The sequence below is a fragment of the Amblyraja radiata genome, chromosome 3 (assembly GCF_010909765.2).
Source record: "Amblyraja radiata isolate CabotCenter1 chromosome 3, sAmbRad1.1.pri, whole genome shotgun sequence".
NCBI lineage: Eukaryota > Metazoa > Chordata > Chondrichthyes > Rajiformes > Rajidae > Amblyraja > Amblyraja radiata.
This window is the reverse complement of record NC_045958.1, coordinates 70,787,346-70,799,521: the sequence shown is the minus strand read 5'-3', so window position 1 is coordinate 70,799,521 and position 12,176 is coordinate 70,787,346. Positions and strand designations below refer to the sequence as shown.

The window sequence follows — 12,176 nt, the reverse complement described above, 5'->3', positions numbered from 1 at the left end:
TCTGGTGGCGCAGCCATTCCCACCCATTGGGTTCCCATTGTGACGTAGAACACGCAGGCATTACTGCGCAGGCACAGCCGACAGGCATGGAAAGTGGAAAAGGGATTTATTAAAGCTTAAAATGTAAATAACTCTTAAATAATAACAATGATTTAAATGTGAAAGATGAGATTTATTCAGTTCAGTTCTTTCTTTTTGTGTCTCTTGTTGCGTTCTGCTGCTCACTACCTCTTGATGTCTCTTTGCTGTTGATGAAATAAACAACACACAATTTTAATATAGAGACATTATAGAGTGGTCAAAGTTTAACTTGAAGAAAATCTGCGAATTTACCTCAGAAGTCATCGTTCAACCAAGCAGGCGTTTAATGACAACATTCTTGGTCGATGTTCCATCCTTCAGGAAAACTTTGACATTTTCCTACATCTTTCCTCGTCTAAGAGCCACATATAGTTGTCCATGCTGAAATGCCGGTTTCTCGAGGTATATCAACACTTTCTCCATGATTTGTCCTTGCGCTTTATGGATCGTCATAGCAAAACTTGACTGAATGGGGAATTGGGTCTGCTGAAGGGGAATGTCTTTGCCTTCTGTCAAATTGAGCGTTATCCTCGGAATGAGAATAATGTCAACTTTGAAGGCTCCCATGTTGATTCTTGCAATGATTAGATGATTGTATATCTCTTCCACAATCATGCCCGTTCCATTGTATAGCTTTGGGGGTTCCAAGTTTCTTATTAACATTGGAGATCCTTTTTTCAACTCCAATTTGTGTGATGGTAATCCAGAGATTTTGAGTGAGTCTTGAATCGAGAATGTGCAGTTCTTCCACCAGGCATTAATGTAGCTGCTATCCCAGAGGATGCTTTAGCAATAGCCACATCATCTTGACCTCTAACTTTTGAGGATCAAATTGGTGATAAAAAAAATTTCCGTTCCTCCTGGTGAATCAATGAAAAACATTGAAGGAAGCTTCCTTTTCAAGCAGTTGCACATCTTGTCATACACTGCTCTCTGCTCACCATTCAGGAGAGGCTCATTCTCCTCAACAAATTGCTGTTGTTCAGTTCTATCATATTGCAATTCCTGCAGCAATTCTGGATTGTCATCATCAAGGTGCATCCTTCCATATCTTGGTCATGGCAAATGAAAGCATTCCATTGTTTTGTTGTAATTCTCAATCTTGTCTTGAATATACAACTGAGCCTGATCATGATGCTTCTCTTCAATCATGATATTAGGATCACTCATCGTTCTCCTTTCTTTTTCCAGGTAATCTTCAGACATTGAATTCTTGAAGTGATCCTACAATTGTTGAGGATTGTTGATCTCAGTATTTGTCAGCAAAACAACAAACAAATCTCTCATTGTACTGGGGAGCCTTGTCTTCACAGCATCTTCCATTGTTTGTTGCCAATGTTCGTCAGTCTGCAACAAACCTCTTTGTCTGCAGACGTCTTTGAAAGAAGGATGAATTTTTCCATTCAAGATTCAAGATACATTTAATTGTCACATGTGCCAGATGGCACAGTAAAATGAAATTCCCATACAGCCATACAATAAAAAATAAAGACCACAACACACTATAGAATTTAACATAAAACATCCCCACACAGCAGAATCAGAGTTTCTCGTTGTGTGGGAAGGCACCAAAGTCAGTCTCTTCCTCCACTGTTCCCCGTGGTCAGGGCCTCCCCGTGCCCTCCGCAGTTGTAGCTACGGGTGGCCCGATGTCCAGGACCGCTCGCCGGGGTGATACAAGTCCGACGTCGGGGCTGCGGGACGTCCTCAACGGCGTGGACACAGAGTCGGCCCCCTCCTACCGGAGTCGGCGGCTTCCAAAGTCCGTAGCCCACGCCGGATGGAGACCCGCCGCTGTACGCTCTCTGCAAGGCGCCCCAGGACTCCACGATGTTGTTCAGCGCCGCCCACGTTGTAAGCTCTCCGCACCAGAGCTCCACAATGTTGGAGCAACGGATCAACGCTCCGGAGCTCCAACGGCGACCCAGGTAGGCATCGCCCATCCGCGGTGACTCCAGCGCTGCGCCGCCGCTGTAGCAGCCCTGGTCCGGTTCCCGGTCCCCGGCAGGAAAGGCCGCTCCGATCCAGCTAGTAGGCCGCGAGGTGGGGGACGAGGACGCGACTCGGAGAAATAGTCGCGTCCCCGCCAGGAAGAGACTGGGAGACGGTTCCCCCCTTACCCTGCCCCCCTCCCCCACATAGAAAAGTTAAAGTTCTCCCTAAAACAGACTTTGGACTAACTGAAAATTAAAAAAAAGATAGAAATGACAGACAGGCTGTAGGCAGAGGCTGCTGCCAGTGCAGCGCCCCTAAAGGATCATCATGTGTCTTCAATGAATCAAAGGATACTGGCCCTTTTACGTGATGGAGAAGCAGTCTCAAGTAGTAGAGGTCACCACATCTTGGAGACACGGTATACACTCGTCCCAGAACATTGGCTTCAAAAAGACTTGGAAGATCTTCCACTCTCTTCCCAACCTTCCTAGCCGTACTTTGCCATCTCTTATTGTTCCATGTGTAAAACTGGGAAACATCAGTGTAGTAGAATGTTGACTAACGTAGGAGTAGAGTTCTGCTGTCATGCCCTGACACTGCCATTCCCCACCGGCTTCAGGAGGGGGCTGGTGGGGAGCACCCTGCAGCTGGGGACAGGGACGGCTTCTGGCTGGGGTCAGTGGGGGGGGGGGGGGGAAACGTTCTGCAGCTGGGGACGGGGAGGGCTTCAGGTGGGGGCCAATGGGGGGGGAGCTTTCTGGAGGGCTAGTATGGGTGTTGTGGGCAGATGGGACTGGTTTCCAGAGGGCTTCTAGGCACATTGTGGGCCTTTTTTTGGGCTAGTCCTGCAGCAGTTGGTGTCGCAGTCGGCCGGCTTTTGAGCGGACAGCTTCTGGACTGACTCACGGCTTCTGGACTCACTACTCACTGACTCACTGAATCCAGAAGCCGTGAGTTAGTGAGTAGTGAGTCCAGAAGCCGTAAGTCAGTGAGTAGTGAGTAGCTGCAGTAAAGACGCGATGGCGCAGGAAGGGGCGGACCTTCACGAGTGACAGTAGAAGGGACCAATCCGCTCGGCGCTGAATGGCAGGAGAGGCAATGATCTGCGCACGCGCGGTTTTAAAGTTTTTAAACCTCGATAACTTACCAGCTTCCACCAATTGGAACAAAACTTGGTGCAATCGCAGCATAGGAGAACGGGTGAGTAAGCTGGTGAAAAATTGTAGCGCTACCGTGTACCGTTTTTGCGCAAATAGAATGACCGCCAAACCGGAAGATAACAAGATCAGAGTTTTAGTTATGTATAGATAGATAGATGGTCACATAGATGGGAAGTAACAAAATGTTTAAGGGATTTGGAAAGAGTGGTTAGAGACAGGGTAATAGTTTGCAATGACAGTACATTCTTTGTAGCCGGAAGCAGAGCTGGCTTGGGAAGAACAGTTTCCAAAGATAGGGAACCATTTACAATCTGGAGAGTCGAGTGGTTTGCAATTTGGCGGAAATGGATTTGCAAAGGTACAAGTTGCTTTCATTTCGAGATATATTAAGGGAGACCAAAAAGGTAGAAAGGAGAGAAGCTAGAATGAAATGCAATTTTCAAACACAGCTTGTTTTTAGTTTTCATTTAAATGAAAAATGTACCTTTTGTTTTGTTGAAAAATGGTGTTACTCTTTCTGAATGGCTTAAGCTGGCATTTGCAGAAGAATAATCAGAATTGTTTTGATCCAATGCAGAGTGCGCTGTTGAGATAACATTGTTTTCTTCAAACTTCTCTGTTTGAGATGTTGTGTTGTCTATGAAAAAAAATAATTAACAGCACTCTTCAGCAGACAAAATGAATTCCATTATCCATCATTTAGAAAAATGTCAACAGAAACATCAGATGATTTGGAATTTATTCCAACTGAGTATTTGTGAGGTACAACGTCAGAAACAACCACTCCCTGCTAACTAGGGGCAATTTACAGAGGCTAATTAACCCGTCAACCAGCACATTTGGGGTGTGGGGGGAAACTGGAGCACCCGGAGGAAAGCCACGTGGCCAGAGAGAATGTGAAAACTCCACATAGACAGCACCTGAGGTCAGGATTGAACCCGGGTCCCTGGTGCTGTGAGGCAGAAGCTCATCACTATTCAGCTTATAAATAATTTTGTAAATGACATTTAAAAAACAAGTCTTACAAGTAAAACACAAAGCACTGAAGGATCTCAGTGGGTCCGACAGCATCTTTGGAGGAAATGTACAAGTGCCGTTTCAGGTCAGGATCTAGGCCTGACCAACACATCACCTGTTTTTAAGAAGGGTGGACTTTTTGGGCAGCATGGTGGCGTAGCGGTAGAGCTGCTGCCTTACAGCGTCTGGAGACCCGGGGGTCCGATCCTGTGCTGTCACTAGGGAGTTTGTACATTCTCCCCGTGACCTGCATGTGTTTTTCTGGGATCTCCGGTTTTCTCCAACGCTCCAAAGACGTACAAACCTGTTATTTAATTGGCTTTGGTAAAATTGTAAATTGTCCCTCGTATGTGTAGGTTAGTGTTAGTGAGTGGGGATCACTGGTCGGCGTGGACTTGGAGGGCCGAAGTGCCTGTTTCCGCTCTGTATGACCAAACTAACTAAAAAAGGAACTGCAGATGCTGGTTTAAACTGAAGATAGACACAAAAAACTGGAGTAACTCAGCGTCTCTGGAGAGAAGGAATGGGTGATGTTTTGTGGTGAGACCCTTCTTCAGACTGGTCAGGGATAAGGGAAACGAGAGATATAAACGGTGCTGTGGAGAGATATTGAACAATGAGTGAAAGATATGTAAAAAAAGTAACGATGATAAAGGAAACAGGCCATTGTAAGCTTTGGCTTCCAAATATGTTGCCTGACCCATTGAGTTTCTCCAGCACTTTGTGTGGTGCTCAAGATTTCAGCCTCTGCAGTTTCTTGTGTCTCCAGTCTTACCAGTGTAGGCTGAGTGCAGCGGACAGAGAAAGTTCTCATATTAAAAAGATATATTAGACCATGTTCGGGAGTGACCATACAATGTTGAAGAACTTTCAAAGCCAGGATTGGACTCATAAGCCAGCTGAGAGTGCATAAAAAACCCAACAGAACATAGATCATCATCCTCGACCTCGAGGGATAGCCACAACGACAATCATGTCCTCTCATCTGCAGATTTAGTCCATAGGGTAATTGTGGCTAAACAATGTGGCACTATCTCCAGTTAATGAAAGTGCCTTGTCTACATTGTTCAGGACATCATCTTGGGATATGTCATAGGACTTCATTTATAATTTATTTTACTTTGTAGGCAGTCTCTCAGAATTAAGCCTGAATCATTTCTGTTCTATTTTCTGAGCTGCCAAATGAGGGCAATGTGGGAAGAGCAGACTCTGCCATAGTTCGGGTCTGATGGAATGGGGAGGTGAGTAGTTTGTGAGGTGGCAAAACCCACCTACTGCTGACACTGACCTTCAGTCTGTCCTGAAGCATAGCTCTGAGATTCTCAATACCATTCCATAATATTCCTCCTCCACTTTGAGCAGTGATGGGCCGGAGATTCCCAGGAGTCAGTAGTGATGTCAGTAGTGAAACTTTGAGCTATGAGTATAAGCTTGGAATATCACTTCCTCACCTCACTTTCACACCACTTTCCCCTCTGGCCCCTTTTGGCTTTCCAGATTCCATCTTTGAGTTCACATTCTTTCTTCACTTCTCCATGTTCAGTTCTAGGATTTGGTTGTCAACCAATGTCCATCATAAGCCCATGCACTCCCTCAACTACTCAACTACATTGACAACAATTATCAATTCTCAGCCTGGACAAAGAAAGTCACAGAAGGACCTGAATGATCACCCATGCAGTTCTCCTTCAGGGTATATTTTGTTCAGCAAAAATTACAGCTGGTAATTTTACAACATAAAAACAGGTTTAGAGTGCCTGAGCATGGGGACTGGCTGGGCCATTGCTTATGAAGGAAGTGAAGGGGCTTCAAGTCATCTTGGTGGGTGAAAGAAGTGTAGAGCATTGAACCTCCAATGTTAAAAGCAGATGGTTTGGGGCACAAACTGCCAAAGTGGTCGGAAGTTTCAAAGAAGTGAATCAGAAGCAGAAAGAGTATGTTTCATGTTGGAGGATTAAACAGATAAGCAGCTTAAGGGCCAGTCCCACCAGCATGCGATTGCATGCGTCTAGCATGACCAAACGTTGTGGCTTGAGGCGTACGGCCTCGCGGGGCCGGTTCCACTTCCAACCGCGGAGCCGTCTGGAGTTGTGCGGGGCTGGTCCCTACATCATACTCACTAATCAGCTGGGCAGGAGGCGGGCCGACTGAATTTGGACGTCGCACGGTGTCGGGCGGTTACGTCATCACGCAACAGCACGCCGGGCGGTGACGTCATCGTGCAACGCCATGCGCTAGACGTACGCCGTCAAGACGCTGTGTACGGCGTCAAGACGCTGTGTACGACATCGAGACGCTGCTTATGACGTCGAGACGCTGCGTACCCCCGTCGAGGTGCTGCGTACGGCCTCAATGGGGCTGCGGGCCGACAGGCCGTTGTCGCGCGGAATTTTTGGACAGTGTCAGTTTTTCGGAACCCCGCGTGATGTCTGGACCAGCCCCGCACAACTCCATACACCTCCGGCGATCGAAGTGGGACCGGCCCCGCGAGGCCTTATGGCTCAAGTGACCACGTTAGGTTGCGCTAGCCGCATGCAGTCGCATGCTGGTGGGACAGGCCATTTACTGTGTTAGAGCACAAGCCAACCTCTGACCCAAAGGCCAGGCACAAAGCTGACACTTTTAGTTGTAGTATATCAATCAATTGTCCATGCAAATTAACAGTAATGGAATGACTGCCAGGTTAAGTACACAAAATGTTTTAAAATATCTTAGAATAATGACTATGGGTGCTGTCATGACCACAAGTGCTGGCTGTACAGAGTTTTTACGTTCTCCCCGTGACCTGCGTGGGTCTTCTCCGAGATCTTTGATTTCCTCCTACACTCCAAAAACCTACAGGTGTGTAGGTTAATTGGCTTGGTATAAATGTAAAAATTGGCCCTAGTGTGTGAAGTGCGGGGATCGCTGGTCGGTGCGGACTTGGTGGGCCGAAGGGTCTGTTTCCACTCTGTATCTCTAAAACTAAAACTAAAACTGAATGTTAATTCCACATTAGGCAAGCACATTTATACCTTCTCATTTTATCTCTCTTGGTACCAGTATCTCAGCATCTGCCTGTTTCTGCACTCTACTCGTTGGCTTTTGTCAGGTAATCAGAAAAAGGGTGAACATCAGTTGAGACTATCTCTGTCTTGTATAGAGTTCAATACACAATGCATACTTGGTCACGTTGATTAAAATGACTCTAAAATAAATTGCACTAGCATGAAACTGTATATTCTATTCAGTATTCAGCAAAATATTTTTCACAAAGCAAATTCACGGCTGATGTAATGCTCAATGATTTGCTCTTAATCATCTTCACTCACTGCTTGTTCTGTTTTCGTTCCAATTTTCCTGCAGAATTGTTACAATTTTATGGCAAACATATTGCACTTACAAATTACATAGAATCTATTGATCCATGAAAATAACTTCAACTAGCTGAGGCCTCAAAATTCCTAATCTAAAATTCTGAATTCCTAATCAATGTGGAGCATAATAGCTTACAATAGGTGAGAACTGTGTGTTTACAGAGCAGAAATCGAACAAGTCATTAAATTAGAGCAATACGGTTAGATGTTTTACATGTACCCCAGCTTTATGTTGACATTTGCTACTACTTTCTATTCTCTACTCATGCTTTAAAACTGACTCCCATAAAACAACAACTCGAAACATAAAAATGCACAAAGCTTCACAACACTGAAAAATCATAACTATGGGCCCTTCGGCCCACCGAGTCCACGCCGACCAGCGATCCCCATACAGTAGTTTCTATCCTACCGGCGACTAGGGATAATTTAGAGAAGCCAATTGAACTACAGACCTGCACGTTCTTGGAATATGGGGGACAAAACTGGAGCACTCAGAGAACACCTATGCGGTCACAATGAAAACATACAAACTTCGTACAGACAAGCACCCGTAGTCAGGATCGAACCCAGGTCTCAGATGCTGGAACGCAGCAACTCTACTGGTGCGCCACTGCTTCGCCCATGTACTCTCTTTGATTCCTACACCATTGTTCTCAGCAATTAAATAGTTCCATCCGAGGAAGAAATGAACTAAAAGAAACTCACCTTGTGATCTGCAGAAGGCTATTACAAAAGTCGCGAGCAATCCTATTGGCAAAGCGGAGTCTGTCATGTTGGTTGAAATTGTTTTACTGAATACAATTATTCTGAGGCCTGTTTAGATGTGACCTCTGATGCTGTCAGTTGTTATATACCCAGGAATATGGATTTACAGAAACTTCTGCAAGGACTGGGTATTACTCTAAACGTTTTGGTAACTTCACACCAATGCCTTCTGACTTCCCTCCAGTTACTAGCTTTAGTTTTACAATGGGGATGTCACATATTGTTTCAAAATAGCTGAGCATTTTATCATTCTGCAGCTGGGCAGATTGCAGTCTACTGTGAGGTGGTTGGCATGTAACACAGCCACTCAAAACCTTGACATGGTTCCATCAAATTTCAGAGGGCTTAATTAATTGGAAACTTAATTTTCAAATACTTCCAATAATTTAGCACCTTATTGATTGAAGCACCTGAAATATCTCACAGGAATGCAATGTATATTGATTGAAACTATTCTTCGTGAAATACTCCTTCATTTGAGAATATAGAAAACTAAATATTTTCCACTTGAAGAATATGTTTGATTGAAACATCACAGAGTAATCCCAGTAATTTATTATATTGCAAGCCATACTGGATACCACAGAAAAGCAGCACAGTAATGATGTGGTGGAGTTGCTGCCTTACAAGGTTCAATCCTGATTACGAATGCTCCCGCACTCCAAACACGTACCAGTTGGTAGGATAATTTGCTTAGTTAAATAGCTTAGATAATTGTAAAATTGTCCCTAGTGTGTAGGATAGTTCTAGCCTAAGGGTTGATCTCTGGTTGACGCGGACTCAGTGGGTAGAAGGGCCTGTATCCGCACTGCATCTCCGTCTATAGTAAAGTAAAGACTCTCAACAATTTAGTCCCAATGCCTAACATGCCTAACATTTTTGGAAACACAATGATTTTTATGAATTTGATGCTTATCCAATGGGAATTTTAGTGGTAAAACTTCTTGGAATATAGGGAAAAGTCAGCATTACCATCTTAAACCTCTGTAAAAGAGACAATGGCTTTTGTGGCTTCTAAGGGACTCCACCAGCGTGCCTTTGTGTCACTTGGATTACAGAGACTTAGCTACATTTTAAAGACTTGTGGACCAAAGCCTTTATCCCAAGTGCAATTTGGATTAGAGATACAACATGGAAACACCATCAGCCCTTCAGCCCTCAAGTTCACCCCATTCATTGATCATCCTTTCACACTAGTTTTATGTTATCCCACTTTCTCGTCTACTCCAAACACAGGCAATTTTACAGAGGCCAATTAAGCGACAAACCTGCATGTCTTTTGGATGTGGGCAGAAACTGGAGCACCAATAGTTAAAAAACATCAGCGTAAACTTTTCATGAATTGGAACGGAAAATTCACCGAGCACATTGGAATAATGTTCAGTGGATATCTAACCACAGTTTACATTTTAACTCTGTTGAGGACAACTCCCTAAAGGATCCAACAATAAGAAAAAAATAGTATTCTTCATCAATCTGAAGAAGAGTCCTGACACGAAACGTTACCTATCCATGTACTCCTGGGTTGCTGCAAGTCCCGCTGAGTTACTCCAGCACTTTGTGCCTTTTTTTTGTAAATAATCATCAGCAGGCCCCTGTTTCTACAAAAAAGAATAGTTTCTGTGAACTGGCAATAAGTCCTTGGTTGACATATTAAGTAATCACGAGTTCAGTGAGATGCTGGCTGTCTTTCACATTTTGGGTCACAGAGGCCTTTCCAATAACAAAGGACAAATGATGGTGTTCAGTTTGAGCCCTTTCACTGTTGATCTTCACACCATTCTGTTCCTGATCTTCACACCATTCCTCAAAAGATGTTTGAAAATGCAACAACTGCTGGGAGTATTGAATACCTCTCAATGAACTTCCTTGTTGTTTGTGATGACAGACTTCATCATCAATGCATGTGGAGTTCTTTTGAATGAAACTGGTGACAGACACATGGCCATTTTAATGATATCTGCAGAAATCAATAACAGCAATAAAATTGTCCTTCATGGACACAAGTTGAAAACAGGCAGGTACTAAGGTCAACCATTTGCTCTATAGCCTTGAAAACAAACTGATAATTCACTCAGATTAATGATCTACCGAAGTCCAATCTCCTTTCAAGAAAGTTTGCAGCATCCTTTTGCACAGCCACACCAGCAATTCAATTCTGGTGGAAATGATACACTGGTGGTACTGGTTGAGGCATTAACCCGTGTTTGCAACATTAGTTGGGAATGAGCTGCAGGCAAAACAGCTGAGAGCAGCAATAACTCTGTAATCCACTGACAATGCTGCTCCTCCCTTGAAGGTTCATTGCTCCTTCCTCACTGCAGTTAAGAATGTTGCTTCCTGCTGGGCCAAAGTGAGCTGAGGTTATTTTTCTATGCTAAGAGATCAAGATTTATTTTGGGATATGAATTTAGTCTGCTGGTTAGATCATGTATGCAGTAAGCCTAAATCAGTTGGATATTCCCAAATAGGAGCCTGGTCCAAACCTGTTTAATGAGCACACACAGGAAATCTAATGCAATGGTAGATCCATTACTCTCCATTGAGACAATTATCCTCTGTCATTGGGAGGATAGGAGACAGGGCCTCTGTTGCAACCTGATTTGCGCTGATCTACTTGTGTGTTTCTTTTATATGTGATGTATCTCCCCTATCATGAAATCTTAAATCTTAAATCTTTTATATGTGATGTATCTCCCCTATCATGAAACCTTAAATGTGAAGCACTCTCTTTTCCCCCGAAACAAAGTAATTTGCAAAATGTGTAGGAAGGAAATGCAGATGCCAGTTTAAACCAAAACACTGAAGTAACTCAGCATCTCTGGAGAAAAGGAATAGGCGATATTTCGGGTCGAGACCCTTCTTCAGACTGAAATACTGCCCACTTACAACAACTGTATTCAAAATATAATATTCAAAAAGCTTCCATTTCATGTACGTGGGCCTCCAGACAGGCATGGAAACCTAATACAGTTTCAGTGGATGCTATACTTTCATCTCATTGGGGTTAGAAATATGAGAGCACCCATCTGTCAAGAGTTTTTAATTGTCATATGTACCTGCAATGGAACAATGACATTCTTGCTGCAGCTTTGCAGGCCTATCAACACAATTACACACAGATAAATATATAATATTCATAACACAATAAATTAATAAACATAATACTAGATAATGATAATAGTGCAAAACCAAAGTCTGTTGTGCAATCAAAGACATGGTCCGTAGGAGATCATAGTTAATGTTGTGTAATGTTCAAGATTCAAGTCAAAAGTCAAGAGTGTTTTATTGTCATATGTCCCAGATAGGACAATGAAATTCTTACTTGTTACTTGTTACTTGTTACAGCACAACAGAACATGTAAACATAGTACACAACGGGAGAAAAAGTTCAATGTGTATATATACACATACTTAATAAATAAACAAATTAATAAATAAACAAATATAGCTTGATAATAGCTGGGAATAAAGCTGTTCTTGGACCTGGTAGCCACAGTTCCAAACCACTGTACCTTCTTACTGATGGTGGTAGCATAACGTCTTTCAATTTCTGTTCCCGGGCATTTGGGTTGACGAACCAAGCCCTCTACCGTACACCTGTAGAAATTCAATAGACATACCAAATCTCCTCAATCTTTTAAGGAAGGAGAAGTGTTGGTGAGCTTTCTTTGTGATTGCCTTGACATGCTGGACCCAACACAAATCTTCAGATATGCATGTTCATGAAGCTAAAGCAGTTTACCCTTTCCACCTTTGTCCCGCCGATGAAGACAGCTTCGTCAATCCCAAGCTTTCACTGGCCTAATAAGGTTGTACTTGGATGTCATATGTGACCCTATATGGCTAGACTTCAATG

At 43.6% G+C, this 12,176-nt stretch overlaps 1 long non-coding RNA gene across 1 annotated transcript in view; it reads right to left on the bottom strand.

Moving 5' to 3' along the window:
* Nucleotides 1–8,499, bottom strand: part of LOC116971130 — a 21,851-nt gene extending 13,352 nt beyond the window's left edge. The window contains exons 1-2 of the long non-coding RNA XR_004411413.1: nt 8,258–8,499; nt 3,661–3,813 (exon numbers count right to left, since the gene is read on the bottom strand). This is a non-coding gene — a long non-coding RNA (uncharacterized LOC116971130). The remainder of the gene's footprint in view (nt 1–3,660; nt 3,814–8,257) is intronic.
* Nucleotides 8,500–12,176: the final 3,677 nt, after the last annotated feature.